Genomic DNA, 24,128 nt, shown 5'->3' on the forward strand with positions numbered 1-24,128 from the left:
CTAAAAAAAATCAGCAACTTGATACTTCACTCCAGGTAAATCCTCCACATTGTAATTGTATTCTAGGAGTTGTAAAGACAGATGTTGTAACATGGGCATAGTAGCGTTCATACTTGCCATAGTCAAAACATTGGTAAAAGATCTGTGATCTGTACAAATAATAAATTGAAAGTTCCACACATACTGTCTGAACCTACTAATAACCTAATAATAACCACCTGTATTACCATTTCCCTCTCAAAAGTGGAACACTTTCCCTCTTCAAGGGTAAGAGATATGGGGGCATATTTATACTCCGTTTGCGCCGGAATTGCGTCGTTTTTTTTGACGCAATTTTGACGCAAAACTAACTCCATATTTATACTTTGGCGTTAGACGCGTCTAGCGCCAAAGTCCATGGAGTTAGCGTCATTTTTTTGCGTGGACACCTACTTTGCGTTAATGAGATGCAAGGTAGGCGTTCACGTCTAAAAAATCGACTCCGAGGCATGTGCGTCGGATTTATACTCCTGGGCAAAAATCACGCCCGGGAGTGGGCGGGTCAAAAAAAATGATGTACGCCCGCTTTTGCGCCGTTTTTTAGCACCTGCAAAAGGCAGCCGTTAAGGGACCTGTGGGCTCTGAGGGAGCCCAGAGGTGCCCTCCCATGCCCCCAGGGACACCCCCTGTCACCCTTGCCCACCTCAGGAGGACACCCAAGGCTGGAGGGACCCATCCCAGGGACATTAAGGTAAGTTCAGGTAAGTATTTTTTTTATTTTGTTTTATGGCATAGGGGGGCCTGATTTGTGCCCCCCTACATGCCACTATGCCCAATGACCATGCCCAGGGGACAGAAGTCCCCTGGGCATGGCCATTGGGCAAGGGGTCATGACTCCTGTCTTTGCTAAGACAGGAGTCATTTCTATGGGGGTTGGGAGTGAGAAAAAAAATGGCGCAAATCGGGTTGAGGCGCAAAAATTGCCTCAACCTGACTTGCCCCATTTCTTGACGCCCAAGCTCCATTTTCCCCTACGCCGGCGCTGCCTGGTGTACGTCGTTTTTTTTAACGCACACCAGACGGCGCCGGCGGCTAACGCCGGCTAACGTCATTCAATAAATACGGCGCCCGCATGGCGCTTCTGAATGGCGTTAGCCGGCGCTAATTTTTTTGACGCAAAACTGCGTTAGCGCAGTTTTGCATCAAAAAGTATAAATATGGGCCATGGTGACCAGATTTTCAAAACCAAAAACCGAGACATTCCATTGATATAGAAGTAGTACTATAATTATATCCGTCTTCTACCTAGGCCCAGGGTATAACATTGGTAGAGCGATAGTATCACATGTTTTTTTTGGCTCCATCTAATTCTAAGTTGTTTGTTTTTTCCCCAACCACTTTTACTGGGCGTGGGAGAGCTAAATACAATGTTTCTGGTTGGTAAAACCAGCTGAAAAAAAGCATGACACTTTGACTGATGGAGCCAAGTCTCATTACACTTTTTTCTGCTAAAGAAATGCTTCCCTTTGTCTCTTACATTCCCCTCAAACCTTCCCTCAACCTCCACTATACCACAATACCTGCACAATGTTTACCCCTAGCTCACAGCAGATAGTAAATGTCTGCGATAAAACCCCAAACGGTTTTACTCGTAATTAATTGCATGGCACTAGTGAAAAATTATTGCTCAGTAACAGTAAAATCAGGTGCTTTTATACTTATCCCAGTACTATATAACTTATAGTCAGGATCTTTTTCTACAATAAAACAAAAGCTAGAGAAAATGTTGCATACAGAAGACCATTATAATAATAATTATAATTATTTCACAACATTACACAAGCATTTTTGTGGTAATCACTGAGGATATTACATTGAAGTGTTCCAATCAATGTTAAATGCCCATGTAAGGCATATAGACATGGCAATGACTAGGTACCAGCAGGCTGTGAATGTTCAAGTTGTTTTATTTTATAGCCATACCTGATTTGCAGGTCGCAAAGGAATGCTTTTGAAATAACTTTTTAAATGCCATGTGCCACAAAACTAAGGGACATTCATTTACTTTGGAGAAAGCTACTGGGACATACGTCCAAAAACCAGGACCATCAGGGCAAATCGGGGACATCTGGTCACCCTATAAGAGAACAAGAATCAAAGAAAATGGTTGATTCAACATTATTTTTGTTCCTTTGTGATAAAACATCTCCAAGGCTCTTCCCACTGGCATCAGTGGTAATGACTGTAGCATCACTGAAATAAAAAAGATGAAGGGGAATAGCTTTACAAATATCATTTTTATTGGTGTCAAAACACAATTGTGGAGTATCCTCCCATACAAATTTCAAACAACCTTATAACAGTTGTGTTAATTCAAAGGTTTTGGTTGTAAAATATTTCATGAATTTGGTGTAAAATTCAAGTAGTCCTAAAAAGGACCAAACATCATCCTTACATGTGGGGAATGTGGCATTTGATTTAGCCTCAATTCTTTCTTGGGAAATAAAAATTTCGCAATGCCCCAAAAAGGCCAAAGAGATCAGTGCATTTTGCGTTTCTGAAACACTGCAGCAGCTGTTGTAAACCCAAAGGGCATACAATTGAGTTGGAAACAGCCATAAGATGTTATGAAAGCAGTGAGATGTTTACTGTCAGTAATGGAATCCAGTGGTACTATGCAGTATGGTCCAGTGACTTTAACCAATTGACAGCATTAGTCATAGCAAGCATCTCACTTACGTTCGGCAACAGAAATTTGTCGACAAGGGTATTGAAATTCAAATCACAGAGGTCGATGCCTAACCTGATTTTCCCATTGGCCTACATGCAACCACTACAAGAGCCAACCATTCACTGGATTCAATACTTTCAATGATACCATAATCCAACAATTTGTCCAAATCAAGTTTGACGTTTTCCATTACACTGAAGGGAATATTCCTCACTTTATGTGATACAGGACTGTAATTGTCCTCTAAACTTATCTTGTTCTGGAACCTTTTCAGAACTCCCAATTTACGTAAAAAGACATCTAGAAACTGTTCACACAACATTGTGTAAAGGTTGAACTGTAATCAGAAATTAAAACTTGTTCAGAATGTGATACCCAGGTTCCTTTGTTTTAAGCACAAATGGGCCCTTTTCAAAAACATATAACTTTCCATCTGCTTCTCTTCCTTAAATTAAAATTTCAACCTACAATAACCCACCAAGGGTTTCAGGTCACCTGTGAAACCCACAGGGTTAATTTCAGTAGTTAATAAAACATCACCCAATACACTTTTAGCCTTCTCTTCCCATACCGTGTGATTGATGATGATGGAAGATGAACCGAAGTCCAATACGATTCAAGTTGAACACCACCTAAAACAATAGATCAAGAAGGCCTTTCTAAATATCAATACTCTACCTTAGGACATCATAATCAATATACAAAACACATTGTGCATCATCTCCTTCCACCACAAATTAGTCAGAATTCACAATACAGTTCAGACAATCCTTTCTTGCAAAACTTTCACATAATATCCGATTACATACCACAGTTGTTTCAAGGTTGGACAATGCTTAAAGTATGCTGATTGTTCCTTGCTACCACATCTGTAACATGTCACAGTAATTCTGAAGATTTACCTTTCTCATTACATGATTTTAATTCAAGAAGAATTTGTCAAATTTTCTTTTGTTTTCTTGTATTCTTTAGCGTAAAACTTAGAGGACCTGAACATTTAAACAGTACCCAATAAAAGTGTTCAGCTTTTTTCATTATGGCTATAGCCTACCTCAAGGATGCCCATAACATTGATGAACATTTAGATCATGTGTACACATGACAATTTGATCCCTTATTAGGTTGTTATGGAAGACTATAAATCATGAGATTGCCATTTTCTTATATTCTGCTGCAAAGTTGTCAATAGATTCCTAAGCCTCTTGATGCCCTTGAAAAAGTTATATCTTTCTAAAGAAATACATACTGAATGTGTGAAATAGTTATCCCAATCATCTAATGCATGTGCAAATACATCAGTGCCATCCATAGCTCTAGGTTTTTTATCCACTTGATCATACAACCTTAGCCTTTCTGGACCCAAGGTGTGTAATAAAATCTTCCTCCTTCCTCTTAAAAAAAATTATTCTTTGAATCATTCTCTGCTGTTCATATATAATGACAAAATATGGTTTTCATTGTTCCCATTTCATAGCAGGTTCCCCAGGAGATAGTAAGAATGGTTGTGGAGGTGGTAAGGAAAATGTTTGTGCATACATTTTGTAAGCAAAATAAGATGTACTTGTCAAGATAAAAAATGTTTAATTAAACAGAGCACATAAAAAGCAATTCTAATTCAAATGTCATAAAAACGCACTTGAAGAGAAGTTGATAAATAGAGAAAAACCCTAAATAAGGTGTAGTCAAGGATGTGGTAAAGCACTCACAGCTTAAGTAAACAACTTTATGGATGCTTCAGTCCAAATTGCAAAAGTGCTTGATGCATGGAGGAAAAACAAATTCTAAATGCAGTAAAATGTATACCGCTCCCAGATTGGTGGTAGTATCAGGTCATGTAGCATGAACTAGGGGGCATATTTATACTCTGTTTGCGCCGGAATTGCGCCGTTTTTTTTTACGCAATTCCGAAGCAAAACTAACTCCATATTTATACTTTGGCGTTAGACGCGTCTAGCGCCAAAGTCCATGGAGTTTGCGTCATTTTTTAGCGTGGACACCTACTTTGCGTTAATGATATGCAAGGTAGGCGTTCCCGTCTAAAAAATTGACTCCGAGGCATGTGCGCCGTATTTACACTCCCGGGCAAAATTCACACCCGGGAGTGGGCGGGTCCAAAAAAATGACGTACGGCCGCTTTCGCGCCGTTTTTTAGCGCCTGCTCAGGGCAGGCGTTAAGGGACCTGTGGGCTCGGAAGGAGCCCAGAGGTGCCCTCCCATGCCCCCAGGGACCCCCCCTGTCACCCTTGCCCACCCCAGGAGGACGCCTAAGGATGGAGGGACCCATCCCAGGGACATTAAGGTAAGTTCAGGTAAGTGTTTTTAAAAAAAAATAATTGTGGCATAGGGGGGCCTGATTTGTGCCCCCCTACATGCCACTATGCCCAATGACCATGCCCAGGGGACAGAAGTCCCCTGGGCATGGCCATTGGGCAAGGGGGCATGACTCCTGTCTTTGCTATGGGGGTTGGGAGTCGAAAAAAATGGCGCAAATCGGGTTGAGGCGAAAAATTTGCCTCAGCCTGACTTGCCCCATTTTTTGGCGCCCAAGCTCCATATCCCCCTACGCCGGCGCTGCCTGGTGTACGTCGTTTTTTTTCACGCACACCAGGCAGCGCCGGCGGCTAACGCCGGCTAACGTAATTGAATAAATACGGCGCCCGCATGGCGCTTCAGAATGGCGTTAGCCGGCGCAAATTTTTTTGACGCAAAACTGCGTTAGCGCAGTTTTGCGTCAAAAAGTATAAATATGGCCCTAGGTGCTTGATGTGTCCATCTGAGGAATTAGAGAGTGATTCTGAATGTTGGAGACCATACACCATAGCAGCCGTGTGCCCGCAGTAGTCGTGCACCTAACACTAGCCATTAGAGGTGCACACAAGAACACCAGTAGAAGATGAAAACAATACCTATATAGGTATTTCCAAAAATTATCAAATGATGCAAATATACAATGACAGGGTCAGCAAGCATCCAATGACAGTTCCAATTACTTTGTGGACAGAAGCAAATGCTCAAGAAAATTCTTCTGGTGACTCCAAACACACATGATGTAAGCTATGGTCACCACTTGCAGCCAACTTTGTACAAAAAATACACACGAATGCCCCATCCTGTGGTAGACAAAAACAAAAAGAACAAGTGATGGACAGAATGCTGAACAATGTCAAACATTCACCCCCAGTACAGACAACTGGGCCTAAATCCATTGTTTTTTTGCTGCTGATGCCATTCCAGTTTGGACCCAGCCATATGCAAATCAGTCTTGACCCTGTTCCCAAAGAGAACAGTCCAGCCCGAACTGCCAGGCCAGGTCTTCCCTGGACTGGAAACAAGCATCCTGGAACCGGTTTCGGGGTTTCACCCCTCATCAGCCAGGCTAACTTAAATCCAGTGGCATGGGAAGCACGGGACCCACGTCTGGGCATACCCTTCCCACTTAGGGTGACAAAAGCAAAAAGAACAAGTGATGGACGGAATGCTGAACAATGTCAAACATTCACCCCCAGTACAGAGATCTGGGCCTAAATCCATAATTTTTTTGCTGCCCATGCCATTCCAGTTTGGACCCAGCCATATGCAAATCAGTCTTGACCCTGTTCCCAAAGGGAGCAGTCCAGCCCGAACTGCCAGGCCAGTGGTAGAGCAGAGCTGCTAACATTTGCTTTCTTCACCTCATCTGCCTCATGTTCTCGTGCCGCCTGAAATGCTCAGACGTCATTCCATGGCATAGTGCAGACAGTAGAGTGTGACATTACAACACCACACCTTACATTGCAATTACCAATAGTTTTTGATGCAAAGCTTGATCAACTAAGACAGCCATACAGGGATTGTTTCAAAAACTGTGCCTTCTTGAAGCACATGCAAACAAAGAGAATTTTTTTTTTTTTTTTTACCAAAAACCCACACACTGCATGTTTGCTGCAGTTCCCAGCACACCTAGGGTGCCTGAGCTCCTTCTCTATTTGTTCAGACATAAAGAGGCATATTTATAATGCACTACGCCACCTGGCGCAGCATTAACATCATAGTTTTTTACGTTAATGCGGCCCAACAAGGCCGAAATCCCCGCGCCTTAATTACAGGGTGGTGCAATGCATGCATTGTGACACTCTGTAACCTTTATGCTACTTTCTGCCTGCTCCAGGCATAATGTATGCAAAGGGGGCATTCCCCCATTAGAGGAGCCAGAAAAGTGGCGTAAGGAAATCTATGAGATTTCCTTTCGCCATTTTTTACGGCACTTTTAACTCCTGCTCACGATCAGGTGTTAAAAGGGGGCTTCCATTCTTTAGAATGGGGTCCTATGTACTCTGCAGGAGTAGTACCAATGTTTTGGAGCTACTCCTGCAGAGTACAGCAATAGAGTAATGAAAAATTATGCTATTGCCACCTACCCTATTCCATAGTGCGCCGTATTTTACGGCGAACACATGATGGCAGAAGGGGGGGTGCTAAGGGGCGCAGGGAAAGTGGCGCTGCACTCGGTGCAGGGCCACTTACCATAAATCTGCCCCAAGGTATGCTGTCTGTAGAAATCCTATGCTTGATAGCACACTGGCATCTAATATACTGCTCCTCATGCAAAGGAGCTTTTTAGAGTGGAGGGAGAGAGAACAGCAGCAAGTCAGGTTTTATAAATACGGCTCTGCGCTAATTTGACCCCTGAGCAATGCAGCAACTTTGGTTGTTGTACTGAGTTGAGTTAAAAATTAGTAGCATGCTTACTGATTTTGTTTAAAGATTCCTGTCAGGAACCCTGGAACTGTAATATAGGAATATATAAGAACCATAGTGTCCATGTGCCTAAAGGGAAGATGATAAATAGGGTAATCTGCCCAAACGGCATGTGGATGTTAGGTACTCAGACCACTGGTTCTGTGATACTTTCATTACATCAGATTTGAATGAGTGTTACCTAGCGGATTTCCTAAGCAGCTGTTTCCATCCAACATTAAACAGTATTAACAAGGACTTTCATGTGTCTCGCTTGTATTCCTTCAGCAGTGAAGCAAGCTGAGTTTTGTGGATTGACGAAAAGTCTGGTGCCATGCTGCTTTCTGCACCTTCAAAGAAGTGCTTGAAGAGTGTTCTTTTCTCACATCTATGTTGTGACTTACCTCCGATACCACTCACTGTGCTCTTTTTTCTTCGGCCCCTTTATTATCCTGTGCCTTAGTAGTTCGTGGGGCATTATTGCAGAAGACTGGGGCATGTAAGCTGCGCCAATGGGAACGGTGACTATTCTAATAATTGAACAATATTCTTATAGATGTAAGACATCTTTGTTGTTTAAAAAATAGTCAGGGGAAGGTGGTAATAACAAGACTGGTGAATGGAGTACCTGCTGCAGGAACTGTGACATTGCCAGGTTATATGCATCTAGACCATGAGAGAGAGAGGGTAACCCGCCAGGGAAAGGCTGGGGGAAACAGGGTACATTATCTGGAGGGCAGCGCTGCTTGCAGTGCTGCCCTCTTGGATGTAATCCGCCATCGTCAGGCTGCCTGTTGGCGGTAGCCTGGCGGTGGCGGAGGGCCCTCCCTGTGTTAATAATATGGCGGTTCAGACCGTCATGCTGGTGGCAGTCTTTTCCGTGGCCACCAGCATGGCGTTCTGAACCGCCAAGTTCATAATGAGCTCCTAAGTGTCTTATTTAAAGTACTTAGGACCTCTTTATGGGTGTGGCAGTCCTCAGACCGCCACACTCACAGTCACGGTCAGACCGTCACACTATGAGGAGTCTGAGCACTACATTAAAAACCTGTCAGGCAGACCCACCAAGGGACAGCTGTCCCTGCCAGAAACATAATTCCAGATGGGCTGATGGCGGCCTGAGTTGTACTCACCTCAGTGCTGATTACAATTCAGCTTTCTGCCAGCCTTTCCATGCCAGTCACCCTGCGATGGAAAGGCTGGCGGAAAGGCAGTGCTGGGTGCCTCAGGCAGGCCCATGCACTGACTATGCCTATGGCATACCTATAGCATGGGCAGTGCATAGGTCCCCCTTCGCAGCACCATCGGAATGCGCATGATGCTGGTTTGCAACGGTAGAAGCCGAGACCAAATTCGTAGCACTGTTCCTGCAAGCCAGCCTAGTGGGAACGTGTAATGCAATGGTCCTGCCGGTCAGCCTGACAGGAACATTGTAATACACTTGGGGGGGCGCCACCGGTATGACGGTGGCGTCCTCCCTAAGACTTTGGCGGTTGGCTCATCCAGCCTCTAAACTCCCTGGCCCTTAGTATATAAAGTACTGCAGTTAAGTCTTTCATGGACAGCACACAACTACTACTCATTCACATATTTGGAAGGATTGGGTAAAACCATGCTTTTTGTCCATTGATAAAGGTTTGTGAAAGTTGACTATGTTTCTCACAAAACATCTGTAATTTTGTTCTCAGAGATACTGCAGAAGACAACTCACAAATCCATTTATAAGTATGTAAAGGGGTACTACAGGAGTACCTCTTCAAGTATTGAGATAAATACAATGGTGATTTGTCCAAGAAATATCAAACTTTGATGCTTTGGGTTCTATTAAAGATCAATTTAAAAATATACAAATTAGTACAACTGGAATACCACTTCATGCACTCAATAATGCCTTTATTAATACACTTCTTGGCTTCTAATCCATTCTACTCCATACTTGACACTTAGAGGGTCATTGAGAGTTTGGCGGTCACAAAACAGCCATGTTGGCGGCAGCGGTCGTACTGCCTATGGCCCAGTGGTGACGAATGCCAAATTATGACCATGGTGGTATTCCCAACAGAACACAGCCAAACTACTGTCAGTACCAACAGTATGGTGAGGCTGCCAGGGATGGCGGTAGGCACCTTCATACCGGCAGGCACCATGTTTCTGCTGGACACATTACGAGGCTGCACATCGCCAACCAACTCTATGAAAGGAAACACTCACCTTCAGGAACTTATACCTGCCCGGAGCCGCCATGAAACCTGAACTGGAAGTCCTCCCACTGCTCCTGCTCACACAACGACTCCAGAAACAGTGACAGTGACAAAGACAACAACCGTAAGTACACCCATCTACCGGACACTGGAGGGAAAGGCATCAGTATCCATGCACACACAATATACACAGCCGGGATGGCTTGCAACGACCACACACACACACTTAACAAAACACCCATACGAACACATGCCCACACCTACATACACACACGAACACAACTACCACACACATGCACACCCGTACTGCACACACCATGGCCAAAACACACATGCCATACACACACCAACCAAAACACACAGCACCGGCACTGTCTAATACAATCACACACAACACCACTGAGTCACACAACGACACCATAGCCGCAACCACACAAACGCTAGGCCAAGCAATCTCACTGCACACCTCCACATGACAACACATATTTACAACAAAACGTAGCAACACCACCCAACCAATCAACACAATCACACTGCCATACAATGAAGCATATGTCACACAATGCCCACACCACACACAACACATATGACATAGACACCACCACATACACAGACGCACACAACAACCACACAAGGGGACACAACACCACCATTACACATCTCTACACAAACAATACACCACTCATAAAAATACATGCATGTAACAAACATATCCTACACACAGTACACAGCAATGACAGCGGGACAAATGGCAGACCAACACCCACACATGCAGGCCAGGCACAACAGTTATCACGACCCTCACACACACACACATGTCACACACACACAAACCAAAGCCCACAAACGCCTACCAGCTATGTTGAAAGAAAGGCAGGTCAAGTATGTGGCCATCGAATCCAACACCAGGTTGGTCCAGATGTTGTAGGAATGTGAATTGGAAAATATAAAATAGCTATGTACAATTATGAAGCCATTGGCCAGTCCAAAGTTCAAAGTGCCAAATGAACTAGTGGCACTTCACTGTGCCCCTACTTAACTCCTGACTGCAATATGACCTCCACAGGGTAGGGTCATCAAGCGTGCAGGCAGGCACCTTGGGGATGGGGGTGTGGAGTGGGGATTTGAGCTTGGGAGGGGGTCCTTGGGCATGGGAGTGGGTTTGGGCTTGGGAGGGGGGTCCTTGGGCTTTGGTCTGGGAGGGGCAGACTTCTTGGCAGGGGGAGGAGAATGGGCATTACCAGAGGGGGCATGGGAGGACTTGGTGGTGGAAGGGCAGGACTTGGGGAGGGACACAGAGCGCTTGAGGGTATTAGGAGGTGGGCGGGGGTAGGGAACAGGGAAAACTTTGAGAGGAAATGTTTCTTAGACACACATAGCAGTCATGGCAAAAGGGTTTGGTGGTGGAGGGAGGTAGAGTGGTTGTAAGATGTGTCTTGGTGGATGTCTTGGGTGTAACTGAATGCGGGGAATGCTTGTGGGTGCTGGTTGTCTGTTGGGTGGGGAGTGCGGGCATTTAGGTGTCTTGGGAGGAGGGGGAAGAGGTGCTGGGAGACACCATGGTGGATGGGGAACTGTCTGTTGGGGTGGTGTCTGCAGGTATGGTATATGTGCTGCATGTGGCGGTATTGGTGGTTGTGGTGGCTGCGGATGTGGTGACTGGGCTGGATGTCTGTTGGTCTGCTATTGTGCTGACTGTGGGTAAGATAGGACTGGTGGCTGGATCCGTGAATGATGGTGTGGTGGCTACAGGTGTGTCTGGTGTAGGGTCTGTGAAGGAGGGCGTGGCAGGGGAGTCAGTGCAGGGGTTATTGGTGTATCTGCAGGTGGATGTTGCTTGTGTGCATGCACGTGGTGCTTGTGTTGTCTCTGCTACCCCTGTCTGTTTAGGTGGGTGCATGCCTGTGTGTACATGTACCTTGGAGGGGGGATGGGAGAAAAAGGAAGACTTGCTGCCATCACAGTGGAGGCCGTAGCCTGAAAGGATCTCTGTAGGCCAGCCATGGCACCAGGGATGCATTGCTCAGTTGGACTTGATCTGCCGGTCCCTGGATGGCGTTCACAATGGTGGACGGACCCACAGAGATGGACCTCAGGAAGTTAAGAGCCTCCTCGCTGAGGGCAGCAGGGTTGACTGGGGCAGGAGCAGAGGTGCCTGTGGCCAAGGAGATCCCCACCCTCCTGAGTGAGCGGGCGAGGTGAGGGTGGTGGTATTAAGGGGGATGGCGGACAGAGATGGTGCTGGAGTAGTCCCAGATGGGTCCGCCACTGCCAGGGAGTGTCCACTGGAGGAGGAATCCGAAGAAGAGGTGGTAGATCCGGTCTTCCCTGTGGCATTCCCCTCACCCTCTGTCCCACTGGGTCCCTCGCTCTATGGTGGCAGCTTCCTGGCCCCATGAGCTGCTGCTTCCCCACTTGCCTGTGCGATGTGAATGCACACAAAGAGAGAAAGAGGGAGGGGGATAGAGACGGATGGGGGGAAGGGTAAACATATACCTCCCATAGACGCAGCTAAACATGGTAATCTGTGACAATAAATATCATAGCTAGTCAATGGCGTTTGCCAAAACACATTACCTACATCATGTCATTACATGTCACTACTACCCACACCTGTATGCCAACCCTCACACCTACATCAATACCTAAGAAGGACAGCACTACTAGAGTCATCTCCATGATGCCAACCAAAGCCCTTTTAGCTGGCACAGCATGCCCTAGGTGCAGTCTCAATAGTATGCCTGAATTCACATCTTACCTCTCCATACCCCTTTCACCTATTAGGTGTGCAGCTGATTGAACACAACACTTCAGGCCTTTACAGTAACAACACCTGATTAATCCATGTCCTCTGTAACATATTAATCATGGTGTAGACAACTTCACTCACAGACCACATTGCACCTACCTGTCATATTACCTGGCTGCCCACTCAGTTCAGTGATGCCATAATGAAGAACAACTCTGATATAGCCAATACAAGTCAGACACTCAAACAGTCTGATGTGTACTGTGTGAATCTGTGGTACAGCAATGTGAACAGTCAGACCCTATCAGAGAGCCAGTGCAGCAGACATCCAACACATATATCACTGCTCAGCATACTGCTAAGTGCATCTACCACATATAACACATCCAAACACATCTACTGAGTGCAGTGTCACAACAGATGTGCCACTAGAACACACATCATGGACCACTTCCAGTACCACCACACATGCAGATACACCAGTTTGCCTATGTACCATAACATCTCCAGCCTCACACACACCATTCCACAAATGGCAAAACCTGTCACAGAGCCCAGATAACACACATCTCAGAGGGGAAAGTTTTACTGCCCTTAGGCACACATGGACAAACACCATTGGCTGCTCACCAATTACACATCCCACTACCACATAAGGCAGCCTGAGGAGACTCAATTCAAATACTGAATCACATCAACACGTAATGTGTCATGCCACACCCAAACCACTCCTAATCTGCCACTACCTCTTGGCCAAGTCAAGCTGCAATAGTTACAGGCCATCAGATGTGCACCAAAATATTCATGATGACATTATGTGGGCAGTTCCTCAGCATTGCAGGAAAGCAATTGCTAGGGCTTTGTATTATATGCAATGTGCACACCATAGTGACAAATAAGGGATCTCCCAGGGCACATACCACCTCTATTACCATCCCACAGGTTCAAAGGCCACATCCCCCCAGGTCTAGCCCCTACGAATACATGATCTGTGCAATCAGGCCTCATAAATTCAACATGTTTCAGCATCCCAGTTTGGCTACCTACACATACCCTACAATGAACAGATGACCCATACATTCCTAGTCAGCTATTTGGGCAATACTCCTGTCCCATGAGGGCCACTTCTGTGGTGGAACTGTAATGCCAGCCCCACAATCTGTCAATATCAGATACAGTACATGATGTACATAGTCCCAGTGATCAAAGGAGAGTCACACAGTAGCGTATACATGTAGGCTACACAGATGGTAGTGGACTGAACCTCAGGGCCACTAATGTAGATGGATGGAGCTTGTCATACACAATGCTTATGGTGATCCTGACACTCACATCCGTTGAATGGCCAGGATGGAGTCAGAACTGTGCCTAATGCATCAGTGCATCTCAACATTATAGACATGGAGAGGTATGGAAATGTGAGATGTATATCCACTTACAGCAAAGAATGGAAACCCATCTACTAAAGATACTTAACCAGGGTGCCTAATACCCATTAACAAATGTTGATAAACATGTATCACAAACAACAATGTCACTTTGCCTGCAGTGAGGCACCCAATCCCATTTAAGGCCAGTCAGGTGCCAGGATCCAGCCTGTACTCACTTCATAGCCTGGTGGCTGCTATGCTATACTCAAATGCCCATCTACCTCAGGGTAGGCCACTGCCATAAGGGAGGTCAGGGTCCGACGGGCACCCCTACCTTGTTGGGAGGACATCCCCAGCTGGGCCTCCACGGTATTCCGGGCCCAGTGTCTCAGGTCCTCCCACCGCTTGCTAAAATGGGTGCTCCGCCGGCTACGGACCCCAGGGTCTGCACTTGCTTGGCAATGGCACACCATATCCCCTTCTTCTGATGGGTGTTTCCTTGCATTGGTGACACAGACAGAAGGAGGAAGTCATATAGACTGGCACCATACCAACAGAAGTGGGCTATAAACATCAGGCTCACCAAATGCCCACTCATGCCCATCCTCACAGTTCACACACCTTAACTCCATGCCCCCTACATGCATGTACTCCCACCCACCCCTATCACACATGACTATGGCATTGGACTCACCTGCTCCTCTGGTGCCCCCACAGCTGTTCATACACGGGTAGGACCCCTACCACCAGCTTCTCCAGCTCTTATTGGGTGAAAGCTGGGCCCCCATCATCTGCAGGTCATGGCCTGATGGCTCCTAGAGACAGTACACAGCAGTCCACTTTGTGGAAGTCTTGATTGCAAGAGTGTCAGGAGTCAAGTGAGCAAGGCTACTGAAAATGGCAGTCACAGCCGCCGCATACAGGACCGTCACCGCCAACGCTGATCGCCATTGGCCCCAGTCCCCCATTGGCAGCAATGTTAACCAATGAGAAGTTGCACTGCAGTTGCCACCGCCTACCACCATGACAACATATTCCAGCGGAATTAGATCACTTCCATCTGTCCTGTGCTGAGACAGGTGTCTGCCATTTTATGCCCATATCATGCCTTGCTTCAGCGAAATAAGTGTGCCATACACGTTTTTTTTTTATCAGAACGCGGAGCAGGCCTATGTCATGCCATCATGATTAGGCTGCTACATGTGACATCCATGACACAGTGATGTCATTCGGCTGGTTGTCAGATGAAATGCATGTCCAGATACTTGGAGCCTCATAGGCAGTGTAACCAAATGGGTATATAGCATGACTACGTACATGTTCAGTGCAGGATAGCTCAGTGTACCTCATATGGAACATTACACATGTGATATGTGTCACAAACTATTGATCAGGGCTAGCAATGTGCAGCAAGGATGGTACCCATGCTGATTCAGCATGCCCAATATAGTGTGTCAGCAGTGCGAGGCATGTCTACAGTGTTAGGTGTGTGCCATAAGGACATGTTTAGCTAATATGTGTGTAGTGCTTATTACTTTGTACATTCTCTCCTCTCTATCCTAGAATCCCTGTCAGGAGGAGATTGAGACATGCACCAGTGTACCGTCCGCTAGTCGACCTTGCAACCCAGGAGGGCAGGCATAGTATCCTGACCTATCGTCTGAATTGTCAGACCATTATGGATCTACGTACCCAGAAGGAGCCAGATCTATTGCCTGACATGTGTAATCCCTATGCCGTCCCTCCCACAGTCAGGTCCTGTCAGTGCTACCCTGTCTTGCCACAGGCTTCTTTCAGAATACAGTGGGCCTGGCAGCAGGAATGTCACAGCTCATGTTCAGTCTTGTGTTGAAGGATGTTAAGTGTGCTTTCTTGAAATACCTGGACAGCTACACCAGGTTCCCCCAACGTGTGAATTTAGCCTATGAGAAAATGGACTTCTATGATATGGGACACATCCCCCATGTAATAGGGGTCATAGATGGAACCCATTTGGCTTTGGTCCCTCCCAGTGCCAATGAACAGGTGTACAGGAACAGGAAAAACTCCATCAATGTTCAGGTGGTGTGTGTGGCAGACCAGTACATCTCCCAAGTGACAGCCAAGTTTCCAGGATCTGTGGATGACTCCTACTTTCTGAGGAACAACAATGTCTCCCACATGATGGTATGGCTACAGAGAGAGTGGGATTAGCTCATTGGTATATATGCATTTGGAGGTGTGTTTCTGCTATGTCACCTTTCATCACATTCTTCCCTATGTCTGTACCTGTATTGTAACAGGTCCCACTTCTGTGCACACAGGTGACTCTGGCTATCCTAACCTTCCATGGCTGTTGACACCAGTGAGGTACCCTGCCACGGAAGGAGAACTCTGTTTCAATGATGCCCACGGCAGGATGAAGTGTGTAATTGAAAGGACATTTGGCCTATTGAAGGCCAGATGCAGGTGCCTAGACTACTCTGGAGGTGCCCTCCTCTACACTCCACAAAAGGTCCGCCAGATCACAGTTGCCTGCTGCATGCTCCACAATCTAGCCCTGAGACATCAGATACAATTATTAGCTGATGATGAGGAGTCAGCTGGACCAGTGGCAGGTGATGCAGACATGGAAAGTGATGAGGTGGCAATGAGGAAGGTGCAGCTGACTCTAAGAAATAACTCATCAATCAGTACTTCCAGTAACATACAGGAATGTTTTGTGTGTATATGCAAGTGTAGTATTTCCACATTGCTTGATGTGAATGGTCCTCCTGATTTGGATCATCATTGGTGGTGTAATGTGTTCCATTCCCTATGTGTGTGTGTTGTGGGAGGTGACTGATTCCATGTAGGGTGCAGAGTTGAAATATTTAATCTCTAATATGTGTGCTCTATGCAGCTTGCAATTATTACATCTCCTATGGACAGGCCAGTATTGTGCTATGTGTCCTTCATTCTCCTGTTCTCATGTCATTCCAGCTGTGTACTGTGAATCTTTACTTTTCCTACCTATTGCTTGAGGCATTCACGTTCATTAGCCTTTGGTAACTGTTTACAGAGTAGAGTTTTGCCCATGACTGATGCCAGCTACAGTGTTCTGTGATGTATTTCCTGAGACTGTTGATGTAGAAGTGACATCTGTTGTTCCCTGTTTAGTTGGCAATCCACACTGGGCACAACAACTATGAACTGCATATGTACTTTGTGTGCCAACATGCTTACTATCCTGATGGAAGTCTCTGTCATGGTCTTTTTTGCAGGTTGGATAAGTGGATATATTCTGGTGTGTGGATGGACTAGTGACTTCCTTACATGCGCCCTGGGACTTCTGTTGTACTGTGTCTCCTGCAGAGGATGCCTCCCTCTGTTGTCCATTACACTGTCTGTTGGTTTAGGGGGCCATACCCACTTAGCATTTTGCTGACCAAAAATGTGTACGTGTACAAATAAAGGCACATATGCATTTGCTGAGATCTACAGTCTCTATTGTGCATTCATTGTCCAACAGATGATGAGTGGGGTCATGATGGATGAAATCATCAGAGTAGGTGGCACAGCTGTAGGTAGCCCAGGTCGAGTGTCCAAGGGCCAATGGGGAAATGGAGAAAGTCATTGAACAGTCAACAGGGTGTCTCAGTGGCACACCAGGGAGAAAAATCAGGAGAGGATCAATTGCTGGCAGAGGGTTTTGTCTTAGTATTTGCTCCAGCCGGATGTCTGGATGGACGTCCATGTATATGGGAGATTCCTCAGCTACAGAGCGAGGGGTGTGTTTCCCTTGGCAGGTCATCCATGTCACTAGCTGCTGGAGATGTTGAGGGCTCAGATATGATGCGGCTAGTATAAGGGGCCTGCTGGTGGGTGGAGGAAGCACGCAGGGTGGTGTTAATGTCCCTGAGCACCCCTGCAATGGAGGCCATGGTGGCATTGTAGCCTACCACTGTTGCATGACTTCCTGGTGGTATTCCCTCTGCAGCCTTTGGTTTTCCCTCAACATGTTAATGATCTGGCCCATCCTGTCCTGGGATTGTTGATATGCTCCTAGGACTTGGGAGATGGCTTCCTGGTCAGGTGATTGCCTTGGGTGCCCCATCCTCTGGCCCACAGGTTTACCTCACACGCCTTATGCCCCCAGGTGCCTGTGCCCCTGGCTGGGTGTGACCACTCCCAGTGTCAGGAGGACCTTCATTGCCTTGAGTGTGAGGGGTCCACTCAGGTCCCTGCACTGTCGGGCACGTTATAGTTTGAACAGTCCTTGAGACACAGGTTTGGAGGCAAAGAGTTGGCTGTGATGTTGGTGCCACAGAGTGGGGAGTTAATGTGGGCAAGGTGAGGCAGGGAGTGGTAGACTGACCAGGGGTCCCAGATGGGCCAGATAGGTCGTCACTGACCAGACAACCAACGGCATTGTCCTCACTGGGGCCTTCATCCTGAGGAGGGCTGGCAGTCTCTGGTATCCTCTTCATGGTGGCACTGGCAAGGGATGGAGTGAGAGAGGGTTAAATGGTGGAGGTGTGTATGGTTGTGTCTTTGTCTGATGCATACAGTGGCTTAACTTGATTCTCATCAATGGCAATGACAGGTGCAGCACTGCTAACACAGTGTGTTGATAGTAGATTGTGACTTATGTACCATGCTCCTTAGGGGTTGGTGTCCATAAGGCTTGGTAACTTTAGCTCAGTGGGTGGGTTCTGTTCCTGTGTGATGGTTCACATGACAGGTGTGCCCTGTTAGCAGGTTGCAATTCAGGCTTGCTAGTTGTGAGTGGGTATGGCTGTACATTGCTGCATGGTGTCCAAGTGGGAGGAGGGTATGTGTGTATGCAATATTGCTTGTCCTGTCTGTGCATGTTGTGCATGGAGCATACCTTCTTACTTTTTTGCCCATAATCAGTCCATTTCAGGGTTGTTGACCTGGATAAGTGTCCGTTAGGTTTTGTGGCAGTGCTGTGTCTGTGTTTGGCGCTATTTGGCATTGTGTTGTGCCATAGCACTGCTATCATTGCCATGTTGTGGTCCTCAGTCAAAGCATCGAGTTGGTGTAGCTGGTTCAATAGTCATACATGCAAGAGATGTGATGAGATATGTGCATTGCAGGTTTTGATGGTGATGGGCAGGCACATTGTGAGAGTCATGGTGATTGTGATTGGCAGTGCTATCCATGTACTTAGCAGGGACTGTGCAGGCATTGGGGCTGGGTGGTAGTGTGGCATGCAGGAGAGGGGCATTAGGTGATTGGGTGGGAGGTGTAGTGGAAGATTGGGTGAATTGGGGAGTGATTGGGTGGTGAGGAGGCATGCTGGACCGGATGATTTTGTTACCAGAGTCCAATCCTCCGGGTATTCCAGTCAGGCCCTTTGGATGCAAGATGTCTGAGACCTTCTCTTCCCACAATGTGAACTCTGGGGGAGGAGGTTGGGGTCCACCATCAGTCTTCAGGCTGGTGAATTTGTGCCTCAATGTCATGGACACACCATCCCCCGTAGGTTGTTCCACCTCTTCCCGATGTCCTCCCTTGTGTGTTGATGGTTGCCCACTGCTTTGACCCTGTTGACTATTTTCTTCCATAACTCCATTTTCCTGGCAATGGATGTTTGCTGTACCTCTGTTCCAAATAGTTGTGGCTCCACCCTGAGGATTTCATCAAGCATGATTTTCAACTCATCGTCTGTGAAGCATGGGTGCTTTTGAGGGGACATGGTGGTTGTGTTGTGGGTGGGTGTTGTGAGAGTAAGGGAGCAATGTAGATTGTTTGGTGAGGCAGGGATGCTTGGTTGTGTGTGCTGGTTGGTTATGGTGTTTGCGTGCAGTAGTGATGTGTGTACAGTGTTGATCATGCAGCTGTGTGGTGTGTGCTGAGTGTGAGGTGTACATGTGCCTATGGTGTATATGTGCTGAGTAATAAGTTTGTGGATCGTCACTGTCTCTGTATGTGGTTTTTGTTGCAAAGGATTGTGGGTTGTGTGGGGGTGTGGTATATACTGCCTTGAGTGGGTGTGTCAGGTGTGTGGTGTTCAAACTGTCCAATGTGGTGGGGTGTTCTATCTGAGGTGAGATATTGAGTGCAGCGGTTCAGACCGCCAATGGTTTTCCGCCATGGTGATTTGTGAGTCATAATCTGGTAAGTGGAAGGTTGTGCTGGCAGTGCTGGTGGAGGAACTGCCTGTTTCCCTCCCTCCAGTGTTCTGGCAGTCTCAGATTTGTGGCTGTTTTTTGGCGTCCTTCAGTGTGTGACTCTTAATAGGGCGGTCTGATTATTGTCAACATCACGGTCCTTTGGCAGTCGCCACCACTGCGGTCTTGCAAAAAGACTGCCAAAGTCAGAATGAGAACCTCAATGTTTGCTTATTTTGTTTTGTAGTTCTGATATTCTGACATAGTCTGGCTTGCAAAGAACAAATTCCTGCTTTTCTTTAGTACATAGATATTTATCAAATGTGTGGTAAACAGATGAAACTTTCCAGGACAGCCAGAGTTGTTTTATTGGCCAATCAGAATAAAAAACAATGGCAAAGCCAATAGATCTGGTCTTTTACTAAAAATACACACAGAATAGAGCTTAATCATGAAGATAAATTTCTACATGAATATATCTACACATGTAAATTTACTCTTACAATGTATATTAAAATTAGGGCTTCCGATTTTATTGTATATATTTTTTAATGTTTAAGTCTTTATTTATCCATATTTCTTTTTTGGCCAACTTATTCGTACTTATCCACATTTATTTTGTATTTTGAGAATAAATGGAGTTGTAAAATGGCCACATTTATTTAACTTTTAGATGTGCACTCACACGTGGGAACCTGTTGCGTTTTAGCAAATTAAGCAGCCACATATAACAAAACACAATGCCCATAGGCGCATATTACCTTTATACCAGAAATATATGCTAAAATATGCCTTTATTTAAGGAAGTCTTATCCTGTTTTGTAACTCCCTACCTGTCAACCTGCTCAGCTTTTGCCTGAAATTTATGAAAGGCAGCATGGCGAGTCCTTCACAAAAAGCACAATTTTCAGCATTTTTCTGATTCTGCTTTTAAAAATAAATACAGACAGGAAACACATTGTTTTCTGTCTGTATTTATCTGTAAAAATCAATAAAAATGAAAAACTGGGAGCCTTAATTAAAATTACTATGTTTGGCTATTCACCATTTCTAAGTGTAATTTTACTACAGAGTGTAGACTTACATGTTTCCCACATTGAAACACGCTGTAGAGTAACATGTATAAATAGAAAAATACTACTGGTAACTTTTCATAGCTAGCCAAAGTCACTGCCAATAGGGCAGAGATATTCTTATGGTAAAGAATGGGGAAAATTAAAAAAGTTTTTTACACTTAAAAATTGTTTTTTTATGGCAAATATTAATTTAAAATAATGGTATATATTTATTTTAGATAAAGAACACAATACAAAATACTGCAGCACTAATAACTTAATTTTGAATTTAATATATAATTAATTTAAATATATTGCATTGAATTAAAATTATTTAAAAAATATTTATTTAAAAAATCCCACCTAAAGTAACATGTTAATATTTATTTATCATCTATTAATATTGCAATGAGCTAGATATAGAATTAAGTTAAAAAAACTATTATTTTTACCTAAAGTTGCATTTATTATAAATTAATATGATTATTAAATATTTTATCATAAAATAATATTTGCTTGTATCTATATTATTTTTTAACATAAAATAAACATATATATATATATATATATATATTTATATTTATTTAAAAAAAGGCACAATATGTTAATTTGTTTTGACATAATCGCCTATGTGGTTCCATTTTAAGTCCTTGCCTTCATTATTTTCTTTGAGGGGGGTGGTACTGTAGTTCCACTGCTTGGCCAAGTGGAGTGTTGGAGTTACTCCAGGTGTGAGCTGTTGTACATTTACTACTTTTGTGAGTCCTTTTTGGCTGCAGTAACTTTGGTTTTGCTGTTTGTAGATAGCAACAGGCTTACTCTTTTGTGGGTGGTTGTCTGTCCCTCCCTGAACCACTCCTTAGGAGTAATTATGATAACTGTATTTATTATAGTGTGACAATGGTAATAGTTGTGATGGCGAGTGTGGTGGTGATAGTATTGATGGTTGTAATGGAGGTTGTAGAGTTTTATCGATGGCAGTCATGGCAGCAAAATTAGTGGAGGAGGATGGTTCGCTATATAGTGTACAAAAATGATGTGCACTGTACACATAGTCCAAGCAACCACACCTTGGTTTTCCAGAGGTAAAAAGAAGACCACCTAATGCTCTGTTTTTGTGGTAGTGTGAGCAAGCAGATAAGCTTATCTTGGAGATGTGCTAAGAATAACTCAAGACCAATTTACAAAAATAATTTCAGATTTTTATAAAATTTATCAGACCAAGATCATCAAAATCAGGTAAGTCCTTTTTTAGTTATGATTTTTCAAAGTTTATAAAATGTTCTTATTTTTGTGCGTAGCTATGCACCACAGGAACCAAATGGTTTTTTTTTTTAAATACATAAAAAATCAGGTAATGTTATTACAAGTGTCACCTTCTATTTTTAGGTTGAGGTCATCAAGATGTCCTATGGGTTAGCCAGAGAAGTTCGGGTGCTTCCCGGTTTTGGTGGGAGCAGGGAGTGAAAGCCTTGAAGCTGGTGCACAACGGTGAAGGGGACCACTTGGAAACACACTGCACTGATGGACTTAAAGATAAGTCTGGTAGGTCCCCTTGGAGTGTAGAGGTTGCAGGAGGTTAGGGACCACTAGAGCACAACTGATTTTCCAATGCAGGGACCACGGAGGCCAGGTGCAGTGCAGATAGGTCAGCCAAGAGTCGTGCATCAGGGAGTCCATGGAGCCAGGTGGATGTCACTTAAAGGGTACATTGCAGGTCAGAAGGGCCACTATGAGGAGTGGTTCTCAGGTGTCCTGAAATCCTTGGTTGGTGCTTGCTCCTGGTCCTTTTGGAGTCCAGAGTAAACATTGCTTCTGTGTGTCCGACGTGGGGAATCCAGTACCTCGGTATTTGTACTTCTCAGGCCAGAAAGTTGCAGTACCACCAAATGTGGCACACTAGTAGGCTTTGTCCTTTGGGTTTGTTGAGTGGATTTTAGTTGGGCTGTTGTGTCCGGTTCATTGGGTAACCGCTGGTCAGTGAACAGGACTTCACTGGTTTCTTGTCTACTGCCTTCACTCAGAACCAGGTTCCTTGCAATTTACAGAAGGCTGAAGGTACTCTGGGATTTCTTATCATCCTTCAGTAGCCATGCAACCCCTCAGCTTGATTGCTGAGTGCTGGATGTAGCAGGTAGGGTTTTGGTGTCTTTTTTTCCTGCAGCAGGTCTTCTCTTCTCCTGCCTTGGGTCTTCTTTGTCACTGATATCCTTGTGTCTGTGGAATCTGCTCTGTAGGTCGAGGGATGCCCACTAAATACTGGATTTCATGGGTGTTAGGGGGAGTATCTGGTAGTGACCAATAGGTCACCTACTTTAGGGTTGCTGCACCAAATATGTGACCACTTCCTGTGGGAAGGAGTCACATCCCTAACCCTTATGGGCTATTTTTCTACACTCCAAGATGAAGGAAAATGAAATGGAGTGGTCACCTTTCCTGCCACACCTGAGGGGTAGTTCAGGCTGGGGGTGGCCACTCTTTCTTCTCTGGCTAAGCTTTCCCACTGGTTTTCCCACTCAAAGTGGAGGAAACACCATTGGGCAGCCATCCGCTGCTAGCAGCAGAGTCTGAGTTGTTTGATACCAAACAACCCAGTATTCTGAGAGGGTATCATGTAACTGTGGAGCTCGTAATAGCCAGTATCCAGCACATGTATTTGCTATGGCTTCCTTGTACACTTACTATTGTCTTAAGGTTTTGTAAAGACACAGCAGGGGCATATTTGCTCATGCACACATGTGTCCGCACATGCATTATAGTACACTCTGCCCTAGGGCTGTAAGGCCTGTAAGGGGGGTGACTTACCTATAGTGCATGCAGTGTTAGTGGATATGGAACTGTTGATGAGTGCCATGTTGAGTTTGCACTTTTAAATACACCTTGTCATGCACTTGCAATGGAAGTCTGCATGGGGCTGGAATGGCACGTACCAGAGTGGCACAATGGGTGCTGCAGCTCTTGGGGACCTTCTTTAGTACCCATGCCCTAGGTACCAGAGGTACCATTTATTAGGAACTTTGGGCCAGATGTATCATCACGGCCCTTTGCGATTCGGAAATAGCGATTTTAAAGAAATCGCTATTTCTGGCTCGCAAAGTGCCATGTATCACATTTGAGAATCGGTATTAGCGATTTCTTAAAAATCGCAAATGCTATTACCAAATCGCAAATTGCGATACCAGCCCCATTCGCAGCTATGGGCCTGGCCCATATCTGCACATTTTTTGCATTT

Source organism: Pleurodeles waltl, chromosome 5, assembly GCF_031143425.1.
Source record: "Pleurodeles waltl isolate 20211129_DDA chromosome 5, aPleWal1.hap1.20221129, whole genome shotgun sequence".
NCBI lineage: Eukaryota > Metazoa > Chordata > Amphibia > Caudata > Salamandridae > Pleurodeles > Pleurodeles waltl.